The sequence below is a fragment of the Alexandromys fortis genome, unplaced genomic scaffold, assembly GCF_014885135.2.
Source record: "Alexandromys fortis isolate MF-2015 unplaced genomic scaffold, M_Fortis_MF-2015_v1.1 scaffold_119, whole genome shotgun sequence".
Lineage (NCBI taxonomy): Eukaryota > Metazoa > Chordata > Mammalia > Rodentia > Cricetidae > Alexandromys > Alexandromys fortis.
In genome coordinates, this window is record NW_026067991.1 from 4,231,977 (window position 1) to 4,244,912 (window position 12,936).

The 12,936-nt window shown below is 45.4% G+C and overlaps 1 protein-coding gene across 13 annotated transcripts in view; it reads right to left on the reverse strand.

Moving 5' to 3' along the window:
* Kalrn (kalirin RhoGEF kinase) overlaps window positions 1-12,936 on the reverse strand; it is a 603,131-nt gene that overhangs the window by 460,925 nt on the left and 129,270 nt on the right. The window lies entirely within an intron of this gene.

Consider the following 12,936-nt stretch of genomic DNA (forward strand, 5'->3'; position numbering starts at 1 on the left):
ACACTTTGTGAGCTTAACTATGTAAAAATGGCATAAAAATATTGGGAAAGTGGAGAAAAAGAAAATGCAAAATCTAGAGGAAAATACATCAAAGGTTAAATTTTATCAAAAACAAGTTGGACTGTAGAAGACTGCAATTTTTTTCATTTATTTTTATTTCTTTTAGAAGTGCCCCCCAACTGCAGTTTAAAGCATTCCAGAATGAATGCTAAATTGGACTCTATGTGTAGAGAAAAATCTGTGTGCTTAGGAATGCAGAGCTGTGGGTGTCTATTTAAATCAGGAGAAATATTAAGCAGGCATATTACTCAGTGTCCAAGCAGAAAAACAAAAATTACTCCAGGAATTAAAAACAGGAAGTCCAGTGTAGGAAACTGGTTGCCCAGGTAATGGGATGGAGGAGTATCAGCAGCCAGGGCTACACTGTGGAAGTACAGCTAAAAGAGAGCAGCCTTGTGTCTTCACACAGAAAATGGGGGATCTGGGAAGGCATGTAGAGAGGCCCGGGCCCCCCTTCTTCCTACCGTCAACATCACACCAGTGCCTCCACCCACTAAGCTCTCCCAGGAGGCAGTGGTCAAGAAGCCTTGGAGGTGTAGTCTACAGGGGCTGACACCCAGAAAAGCAGGCTAGGAGAAGTTGGGAGACGTCTCTGAAGATAAAGCCATTTGAAGTCGACATGAAGGGAGCAAAAGTGAGTCAATTAGCAAACAGATTCTAGGTTAAAAGTTCATGAAGAAGTGACTGTACTGGCAATCTTCTGAAGACAATGTTTATACATATGAGATACAAGACAATCGCTCATTCACGCTTGACTCATCACCTGTGTATTAGTCTATATGGCATCATCCAGAGCACAAGCTGAGTGTCCTCAGACATTTGTTTTCTGACAGATCTAAAAGGTAGAACTTCAAGATCAAGATGCAATCAAGTTTGGTTTCCTCTGAGCCTCTCTCTAGCTTGCAAACAGTTGGCATTTGTACCCTCAACCTCCTTCCCACTGAGACCATGCTCTTCTATTAATAAGGACATCAATTATATTGGGTCAGTGCCCACTCTAACAGCCTGATTTCAACTCAATAACCTCTTAAAGGCTGTACCTATAAATGTGGCTGAATTCTGAGCCATGGCTTCTGCATATGGATCTAAAGGAGACATGATTTAATCCCTAACAATCAGTGTTCTGTTCTTGACCTTCCCAAGTGACTAAAGAGTCCTCTGTGGTCACTTGAAATCATACCCCACCAAGAGATACAGTTTTATCTGGTAGGATACATTAAATTTAAATTGTTCACTGGTTCTCTAAGTAAGAACAATCTAACTTCCGCCCCCTTCCGTCTAGATAGGTCTTCATGATTCACATAGCTAAGAGAATGTAGCAGATGGAATAGTAGGGGATCTCTGAGGCCTAAAATTCTTTGTCTAAGAGCCTAAAAGAACTAGAGAAAACCAACAAGCTAGAGAGGTGTGACCCCACTGAGACCACAAGGATGTGAAGGGGCCCAGGCAAGGTAATATAGAGAGATCATACAGAGAGAGAAAGATGGCCGGTCAGTCAGCTGATTCTGTCCCAGTACCAGATAATGTTGCAGGAAAACAAATATTCTGGCCCCAGGAGCACAATGTAGGAGAAGGGATATCTAGGAGTAATTTGGTTTATGAAATGTGTAGTGGTTTTTGACCCCATCTCCAGACATACAACTTCTGAAACCCATGGGATGACCCTCTAGACAGCTCTAGAAGAGGGAGGCTATTACCAGAAAGATCACAGAATGATTAAAGGGTTGGGACTTTTAGCCCAACCAACCCTGGAGGGAAGTAGGGAGAAAGTAGCTGAAGGTTAAGTTAATCACCATGGCCAATGATTCAATTAACTGTGCCCATATGATGAAGCTTACATAAAAGCCCAGGATGACCAGTCCAGGATGCTGCTACATAGGAAAATATGTGGGGGTTCTGGGACAGTTTTACACTCCTTTCTCAGGGCCTTGACCTATTCCCCTCTTCTATCTGGATGGTCACCTATCTGCAAAACCCTTTGTAGTACCCCAACACAAGCACTTCCCTGAGTTCTTCTCTTGTGGACAGAGCTAAGAAGGTCCTAAGAACTCCAATTAACAACCAGGCACTCAGAAACACGGGTTCCAACTTGGGGGTTCCAAGTAGCATTTAAAAGAATGCACTTATGGATCTGAGTCTAAGTTTTATGATCTGTTACTGTCTCCAGGCCAGACTGTGTCAGAACTTAATAGAATTATGGTGTACTCTGGAGAACAGAATTAATTTGGTTGCTGGTAGAGAGAAATACCCACATATATTGGTGACTTGAAGTAAAGTATTCTATGCCAAGTATAGTATGATATCTCTGTTACAGCTACAGGTATAACTGTAGCTCAGACACATGGCTCCATGTATATGCTCTAACCCGTGTACATACTTACTACCTTCAGCTATTGAAGCCCACAGGCCTTGTAAGCACAGAACCTCCACATACTTTCCTACTCTTTTAATTCCTGACCCACAAAATCACAAGCCCAATAAAGTGGGTTTCTATACACCACCATGTCCTGAGGTCAGCAATAGACAAGGGGGCTCTGGTCGGCATTGAGTAGCCTCTGAGATAATCTGGCTAACCCCCAACTTCACATTGGACTGTGTTCCAAGTAATGCCCATGGATAAATGCAGCACTGGTGAAACACAAAGGGAGGCAGATGGGGTCTTAAAATGTCATTGTTCAGACACATAATTCCTTGGGAGGGAAGGCCGGAATCCCTGGGAGGGATTAGAGGCGATGCGGGGAGGCCAACCACAAATCTCCCTGCATGATTCAACTTCTCTACCAATATATCCTGGTGTCCTCTGCTGACCCCTGCCCTTTTCTTCACCCTAGGCCTTCATCTCTTTCCACTGCTTAAAAGCTCATTTCTGGAGAAACAGTGTGACCTTGACTGATCAATCTTCGGTGTTGCACACAGAAAATAGGAAGGGCAAGGAGTCTGGCAAAGTACTTTGTAAAGTTTTGTTTAAAAGTGTGTGTGTGTGTGTGTGTGTGTGTATTCTTGTTTATATGCCGTTTTGTACACAAGCTTGGATATCTTCTTTGAGCAGCAAGAACAAGATGGTCAATAGGAAAAACAACGCTACCTCCTATCCCCAAGTCCATTTCCAAACTCCTGACATCCATGGTATGCTCTGAGGATACGAGGTGACATCACCTGCAGTACGGTATTTTCTTTTCTTTCTTTCTTTCTTTCTTTCTTTCTTTCTTTCTTTCTTTCTTTTTTTCTATCTTTCTTCCTTCCTTCCTTCCTTCCTTTCCTTTCCTTTCCTTTCTGTTTTTTGTTTGTTTGTTTTACAAGGCAGGGTTTCTTTGTGTAACAGTCCTGGCTATCCTGAAACCACCTCTGTAGACCAGGCTGGCCTCGAACTCACCTGCCTCTGCCTCCCAAATGCTGGGATTAAAGGTGTGCACCACCACTGCCCAGCTGATGTTTTCAAATGTCAACATTATGAGTACTTGGGTAGTGTCTCAATGCACTCTCCGCTCCATGCCTAGATTAGTCACCATGTTCAGTCTTCCAGGGAGCTAGAGATATACAGCAAGAAAACCATAGCTTCCACTGCTGGGAGTCCACAGGAGTTCGGGGACAGTTCTCCAGGGTTCCCCATATTTTTGCATGTCTTATGTTCAAGAATATCTTTTAAAGGGCGGTCACTGAGAAAGTGAGCAGCAGCCTTGAGAGATACAGATATCATTTCCCTCTGAGTCAGAAGCCAGGTTTCTGCTGGCAAATACAACAAATGTAACACTCCCACTGAGACAGAGGCAGGCTGGTCTCAACCGTCTAGAAGGCTGCAATCTCCTAAGGCTGGGTCACAATGAGGACCATTGCCGTACATACAGTGTGCACTTGGTTCCTGAAAATGAACACAAAGAGGCTGGAATTCATGCTGCCTGTTTGCCATGAGTAAGATCCTTGGACAGTGGTCTAGGATTCTCAAAATGTCTGCCAGAATCCATGAAGCTGGCAAGCTAACTTCTTAGCCTGCACCTCAGTAAGATCCCAGAGCCTGACACTTCACAGCTCTGGACACTAGGAGTCAGAGAGCACACACCTCCGGCCAACACCTGCTCCAGCTCACACTCCCTGTCCAAAGTGCTTCCCTCTCTTGATTATAAACCCCACTGCCTGTGCTGCCACCGTCCACGAGCAGCCGAAGGTAAATGCAATTAAGTGAATAAGTCGAGTGCTAGAGACCAATTTCTGTCAGAGCCAGCCCTGCTGAGGGGTAATGATACAGTACCTACAGCAGCCTTTGCTCGGAAGAGAAATCTTTTCAGAGATGTCTTTTTCCTGCAAAGCGTTTCTCCGCCACCACCTCTGCCCTCACAGCCATTTTTGTGCTGCCTGAAATGTCCACATCCTCTAACCCAGCTGCTTCTGCAGAACCCGAGCTGTTCCGGAGACAGTGGGTAACATGCAGATTTCTGCCCCTTCCTTAGACCTACCTACTGGACTGTCTCTAGGAGAGAAGTCCAGCAACTTTTAAAGAGCCCCAGGTGATTCTCCAGTGTGCTAACATTTGTTCTCAACCCTGTGGGCTGAACCCAGGCCATGGGTGAACACACAATACACAGGCTCCTGCCTGGACAGTCTTGCTTTTTAACTCTGGAGTGAGGCACAGGGTGGGTTTATGATTGATATCGGTGCTTACTTGGCTGTTGATTATGCTTTGTGTCATTTTGAGAGGTTTGAAAAAAAATCCTTTCCCCAGGATATTCCATCTGTAGCTCGGGTTGAGGACCTGCTGGGAAATGCATCCTTGGAGGGTTTTCTCCCAGTATCCCCCTACTCCAGCATCCTGTGCATCTTTCAACAAATTCATTGAGCCTGCAACACATGAGTGAGGTCAAGAATTTGCATGCCTGGAATCCATGTAAAAAGCCAGGTGGGTGTGGCAGCCTGCCTGTGATCATAGCATGTGCATGAGGCAGAGACAGATGAACCCCAAACTAGCTCAAAGGGGGACCCTGCCTCAATACAGTACATATGAAGATCAAGGTAGACACCAGTTGTTAAATGAGTTATCTCAACACTTAAGTACTCACATGCACCATCCCATACATGTGCACCCACTCACATGTTAAAATACACACACACAGGCATGTCCTATACACATGCATGTACCATACACATATACACACAATTTTTTCAGAAGAATTCCTCCTACCTTATAGCTTTCTAATGAAGACTTACAATAAAAATCTACTGCCACGCTGCAGAATGAAGGGCCTATTTCCTTGACTCCACACTGGCAGACCAGTAATCCATTTACAGCTCATTGATCCTGTCAGTCCATGCGTGCCTTCCCAAAGACATCTTCAGAAACAACTGAGTTTCTCCCAGCCTGTTAATTACTCTGTCATTCAGCCTGCCCATCATAGCTCCCAGCACCCATCCTCGGGGAGGAAGAAACCAGATGAAGACATCCCTATACAGCGGATGTTTGGTAACAGGATGGGTCCAAAGTGTCTGGAGATCCTTGTCCTGACTCCCCCTCCTTGTCGGGATGGGTCCTCAGGAAAAAATGTAATTCTTATCTTGATGTCAACTCCAGCCTAGCAGAGCTGATGGGGAAACCCTGCCTCCCTCTGTTCTTAAGAGTGTGGCTTGGGTATCTGGAGCCCTGCAAATAGATGACACTTGCATGCTTGCTAGAAGGTACTCGAAGGCTGGAGGGAAGAAAAGGTATTAGTGTTTTTACCCAGCTGTGGACCCCACTGGCTGCAACACTAACCAGACAAGTAATGTCATACTGGCATGACTGCTGGGAGGGTAGCAAGAGCTTACTGGTTAGCTCAGAGACCTGACCCATGAGAGGGAATACACTCTTACTACTGCAAATAAACCTGGACAAGGAATTTATGCCTGGGGATGTCACAGGCCCTAGTGAGGAATGTACCACTGACGGTTTACAAAATGGACGTGCAGTAAAACTGCCTTCTAAATATTTATGTTTATACCTACAGGCTAATGCTGCTCTCAACCTGTGTCCGAGAAGCTTTCAGTGACAACCATTAATTCATGGAGTCACAACTGGTCAAAGTGCTGAAAAAAATGGTGGCTGTTGAGTAGTAAGTTATAAATGGGACATGGATATCACCCTTCTAAAACCCAGGGAACATTGCAGAAAGGGGGAAGGAAGGCTACAGGAGCCAGAAGATAGAAATGTTATGAAATGTTGCCTTCTGAATATGGCAGGGCCACCGTGATCATGAACATAGCAAAGCTGTGGATACCTGCATAAAACTGTAAGGCACAACAATATAAAAGTGTGGGGGAGGGACTAGTGGGAACACAGCAGGAGTGGGAGAGTGTAGATGGAGGCTGCTCATTCATTCCCAGCCGCCCAGACCCAATATAATCTCACAGAAACTGTATTAATTAAAACACTCTTTGGCCAATCACTTAGGCGTGATTGCTAGCTAGCTCTTATATCTTAAATTCACCCATTCCTGTTATTTTATATTTTACTATGAGAATCATGGTTTACCGGTAAAATTCCCAGGTATCTTTCTCCTTCAGCAGCTACATGGCATCTCCACCTTCTTTTCTCCTCTATCTGTGCTTGGAATTCTGCCTGGCTCTATTTTGCCCTGCCAGAGGCCAAAGCAGCTTTATTCATTAACCAATAAAAGCAACACATATACAGAAGGACTTCCCATACCAGGAGAGAGTGAAGAAAGAGTAATGAGGGGTGAATGTAATCCTAATGAATTATATACATGTCTGACATTGTCCAAGACATAAACAATGATATTTGTTTCTTTCAAGAGGTAGACACCTAGATGTGGCGCACACATTGTAATCTCAGAATTCTAGCACTCAGAGGCTGAGGCACCCCTCCCTATGCCATGGAAGTGGAGATGCGTCTCTAAAGCTAGGACACAGGAGACACAGTTTAGTGACCAAGAGCACTTGCTATCCTCACGAAAGATTGAGCTCAGTTCCTGGTGCCCAGATGGTAAGCACCATTTGTAATCCCAGTTCCAAAGGATTCAATGCCTTCTGACCTCTGTAGCACTAGGCATGTATGTGGTGCATATACACACATGTAGGCAAAACATTCCATCTTAGTTGAGGTTTCTTTTTTTTGTGAAGAAACACCATGGCCACAGCAGCTCTTATAAAGGAAGACATCTAATTGGGGCTGGCTTACAGTTCAGAAGCTTGGTTCATTGTCATCATGGTGGAAACCATGGCAGCACACAGGCAGACATGGTGCTGGAGAGGTAGCTGAGAGTTCTACACCCAGACTGGCAGACAATAGGAAGAGAGAGAGAGACTGGTCCTGGCTTGAGCATCTGAGATCTCAAAGCCTACCCCCAGTGACACATTTCCTCCAACAAGGCCATATTTTCTAATAGTCACTCCCTGTGGTCCTACGGGGACCATTTTCATTCAAACCACCACATACTCATAACCATTAAATAAACATACAAAATTAAATAAAGTTAGTATAATCTACACCTTCTAGATCGTAATATCTGTTTACTTCAGAAATATAGCCTGGCCAAGGCGAGCTCTGACCAGTGCTGCCGCATCAAGATCGACCTTTAAAGTAAATTACCAGCCGGTTCTCAAAAGGATCATTTAACCTCACTCCTCTCTACCTTTCCACACTGACTCCATAGTTACCTCTGTCAAAACCTCTGCAGAGGGACCGCATACTCACGCTTGGAGGACTGATAAGCCTCGAGATGAAAATGTCTTACATCAGAGAAATAAGAGACTATGTGGACACTTCTGAGATGGGCAGGGTCCCTAAGGGATTGAGAGACATAATCCACTCCTAGAGACAAAGGAGGGCATTTATTAACCTTAGCTCCAGCCCAGTGAACAGAAAATCCACGAGAAGCTGAGCGGTCTTGGCACCTACTCACAACAGACTTGGGCTGGATCGTATGGACTCAGTGTTGTGTAAGACAAAGTCTCTTCTCTCCAGCTCATGAAGGAAACTGCACATTAAGGGGCCTTTGAAAAATAGCCCATGTCATTCAATTGCTAAGCACACTTCTAACCATCTTTTAAAAATTAACTAATCAGTTGTTACTACAACCCAGAGGAGGTGGTCACTGGTTTTCACGTATGGACACAGAAAGGGAGTAGTGGAACTTAGTCCATTTTGGTGATATACCAAAGTAATTCAGTGTGGGTAATTTATAAAAACTGAGAGTTCTTTGGCCCACAGTTCTCTAGAGGCTGAGAAATTCAAGCATGCTACCAATATCTATTGAGGAGCCTCATTCTATGTTATAACATGGCAGAGGAAGGTTGCTTAGCTCAGGTCTCTCTTCCTTTGCCTATGAAACCACTAATCCCATCAAAAGGTCCCCATATGCATGACAATATCTACCCTATTTAGCTTCTTCAAGTATTACAATCAAATGCATCCACTGTGTGAGTGTGGAGGTTAGGTTTCTAAGGTTTTAAGGGACATAATCAAACCATGGTAAGAACCAGGATTCAACATAGGGACTCGTGCTCTGGAATCCAAGTATCTAACCGCTTGGCAAATGTCTCAGAAGATCAATGGCAGCAAATGCCCAGGAATGCTGATATTTTCAAAGACAACTCTGTAAGAGGCAGTGCTGCCGCTGCCCAGAAGAGACCCACCGTTCCTCTTCAGGAATGCTCCCTGATTGCACATGCCTTGTTTTTCTCCAAGGAGACAGCCATAAGAAATAGCCATTCTCATGACTGAAGAGCAGATCCCACAGGTCTGCCTCAGGTTCCCAACACCCAGACCCACCCAGTGCCTGCTGGACTGAATTTGCTTTTCCAACAGTCACAACAGCAAGGTGATGGACTGTGGGCGGGGGGAGGGGCACTGCCAGCACCACAGAGGTGATGAGATGGGAGGCTGGGGGCTGATACCAAGCTCCTGGAATGCCCTGGGGCTTTCAAACCTCTTCTACGCATCCCTGACCCACGGTGTGAGTTTATGAGGCGGCTCCTCCAAGCAAGGCAGAGGGTGCTGGTACTGTCGTTGTTCCAGGCATGCTTGGGTCCACAAAGTGCAAATACTGAAGCAGCTGGTAGACAGTGGGAGAGGGAAGCAGACCTGTGGGGTCTGCTACTCCTCAGCCATGAGAATACCTCTGAGCCAGGATAAGAGGGGCAGAGGCAAAGTCTCATGTCATTAGAGTCACATTTAAATAAAGACCTACAGTCAAGCTACCTAGCTTGAGGACTAGCTATTTAGTATGGCAGCCTCACAGGAGAAAAAGAAAAAAACAAAAGGCACGTGCAATCAGGGAAGACTCCTCACAAGGACAGATGGGTCTCTTCTGGGCAGTGACAGTACCACGAAGGAGGACAGACCCCTGTGAAGGTTCCAGAAGAACACAGAAGAGCTCTGATTAGAGCTTTGAGATGCAGAGGTGGAGGAAAAAGACAAAACCCAAGTGTATGTCTTCTCCAACTGTGGGTGTGAGAAGAGTAGACAAGTAAGGCTTTGGCCTTGAGTGTGAGTCCTCGCTTCCGTGGCATGTTGAAACATTTTTTTTTAAACTCCAAACCTGGAAACAACGGCAGTGGCTAGCTATCCACAGCTAGCACCATCTCCTCGCTTAAACACACGCACACAGCTCACCATCAACAACTTCCCTTTCTAGCTCAGCTCTGCCCATATCTCAGACTTATAAACTGAGTTCCCAGGAAAAGGGGGCCACAGATGAGGATAGATTCTACAAGGCTAGTCGAGTAGGACTTTGGGGGGTACAGAGTGAAACCGTGCAGATCAGGAGTCCAGTGTTCTTGGGCAGTCTTTAGCCTTCTTACAGCCATCCATGGTTCGCTCTATGTCCTAACATCCTTTGGACTATATAGCGACATCGTTGGGAATGCCGTAACAGACCCACTGGCTTCCACCCACCCCAAAGCTGAGAATGTCATCACAGCGTTGAAAACCTACAGCAGTGCTTACCCACTTTACCTGAGGTTCCCACCAATGTATTTGAAAAGTCCCTTGATTGTTTTCCCTGTAACTATTAAAAAATGTCCCCCCAAAAAAGCCCCTGTTAGAATGCTAGAATATTTGAGGTAATCTGAAGTGGCACTCAAAAGCCATGATCCTTCATATTTGGCTCAATTATAAACTGTGGAGCTGTTTTTGCATTAATACACCATTACTATACTATTACTGTATACATATGTATCTCTATTCGTTCAGCAACCGCTCAAGGTAGGCCTACTCAGTGTCAGAAGCCAAAGACCCACAACTTCAAGGGAAAAGCATAGCTCTGGACTTCAAGGGCTCTCTGGGCAAACAAATAAAGAAGCAGAGCATAGGTGTGAGCCCTGCAGCTGTAACTGGTGAGACGGCGGCAGGGCTGAGTGTAGGAGGCTCTGAGAAGCTTTCAGGGGAGCTGAGGACTCACCCGGGTCTTGGTGGGTATACAGTAGGGAGAGAAACCGGGTGAGAGGGAGAAGCACAGCTGCCTTCCTTCGGGGCTGGAACAAGAGTGAAGCTTGGAGAGTTAGGGAGGGCTCTGCTAAGAAACTCATTCCACAGAACCACTGAGGAATTCAATGACCTGAGATCAGTATTTCCAAAGCAACTGTGATGCTGAATGGTCAGATAGACCTAGTGCTCTTGTAAGCCCTTCATTCTCGTCAATTCTTCCAATCCCTACAACAACCCATGAGCCTGCATGGTAATTATCCGCCCCTTAAAGAAGGGGATTTCCGGCACAGACATGCTGACCCGTCTGGAGTCACGGGGCTACTAAGAGGCAGAGGCAGATAAAAACGCACATCCATTGGACTGCTGCAGCCAAGTGCCCGCACTGGGGTTTTCCATCCTCATATCCTTCCCCTTTCCATCTGAAAACACAATCCATCCTAAGGAGCGGCTCAAAATAAAGCCCCCTCCACTCCCTCTATCCCCCCAGTATATACGTGGGGCGACAGTGGTGCTCACCACACATTCCGATTTGTTTGCATTGCCATTGATCAAAAAGATGGTGAGATCTTAAAGGCATAGGCCAGTTGTAACTGCCCAGCCCTCCTCTCCCGCAGTCCCCACGAGAAAGGTATATCAGTAGTCACTTGTCCATTGTCATGACCACACTGCACACTACCCAGCTGAAGGGAAGAACCATTTATTTTGGTTCATTTATTAAGTCATGCTTTCTGAGGCTTTCAGTCCACTGTGGCGAGGAAGGTATGCCACAGTAGATCAGATCACGGTGGTGGGAGGGAATGGCAGAGGCTGTTCACATCATAGCGAACCAGGAAGCAGTGAGAGCATGACCAGAACCAGGGTCTGGGCATTCTCATCGAAGGCCTGCCGCTAGAGACCTACTTCTTCCAGCCTGGGTCCACATCCTAACAGTTCCACGGCATGTCAAAATGATTCCACCAGCGGGGGAATAAGCCTGCAAAATGTGAATCCATGGGGAGACATTTCCGATTCAAATCATAACAAAGGTGTCTATTAACAAACATAAAACTGATGAAATTTTACAATAAAGATGCTCCATGTACTAGCTTCTGGAACCACCATGATTGGGTACCACAGCCTGGGTGTCTTAAACAACCAAAATTTATTTTCCACAACTCTGAGAGATTCAAGTCCAACATCAAGCAAGGTGGGTTTCCTCTAAGGCCCTTCTCCTTGGCTCGTCAGTAGCTGCCCCCGATTTGTCTGCTTACAGTGTTGTGTATCCTGTGTAAGCCTCTGACATCCACCCTAAGAACCTCATTCTCAAATAATCACATCTTGAATGGACATATCAATAAATAGAGTCGCACACCGGGGTAGCAGGGGCTAGGACTTGTAACATTATGAATTTTAGGACCCAATTCAACCTATCACACCCTTTCCTTTATACACAAATACTTAACACTTTGACCTTTCCTGTTCCTATTCCCCACCACTTTTTCTATGCGTGTTTTATATGCAGTACTAAACTCTTTAGCGAGAGGGAACATCTGTGAAGATGCCGTGTTGGTCAGAATGGATGAGCAACAGAAGGAATTTAAGCAGAAGGCACACATTTCAAGACTGCAGGCTGATCACTAGGCAGTTAAAGAGGCCTAGACAAAACAAGAGACAATGAAACACAAGGTCCTGTCATTTCCAAGTTCTTAAATGTCCTTTGGGAAAGAAACCCCGAGCCAAGTCCCAGGGATATCCTCCACTTGTGTGCCTGTCAGGGGGCTTCTTCACCAACAGAAAACGGCAATTGGTGATTCCGCTACCTAATACAGTGGCTTCTCCTTGCTTCCTCCCTTTCTTGGCTTTGCTGAGGTAAGCTGCCACACTAGAGGTCCTCAGAGCAGGGAACAGAGGTCCTAAATCTAAAGCTCCTTGGTGGGCTGCCAACAACCAGTTTAGTGTGTTAGGGTCTAGGTGACACTTTCACTGAAGTTTAACAAGAGGCCATGGAGTAGAGGAGCCAGTACACTACATCTGAATTCTTGATCCCAGGAACTGTACGTCAAAAAAATGTGTTTAAGAATTCTTCTTTTGTTCTTGTCAAATAGATCTTTCACTTCCTTGGTCAGGGCTACCCCAAGATATTTTATGCTCTTTGTTGTTATCGTGAAAGGTGATGCTTTGGGCTGACGAGGGAGGGGGACTTGATTGGGGGAGGGGGAGGGAAAGGGGAGGCGGTGGGGAAGAGACAGAAATCTTTAATAAATAAATAAATAATTTTTTAAAAAAAGAAAGAAATATGGGCTGGAGAGATGGCTCAGAGGTTAAGAGCATTGCCTGCTCTTCCAGAGGTCCTGAGTTCAATTCCCAGCAACCACATGGTGACTCACAACCATCTGTAATGAGGTTTGGTACCCTCTTCTGGCCTGCAGGCATACACACAGACAGAATATTGTATACATAATAAATAAATAAACATTTTAAAAAAA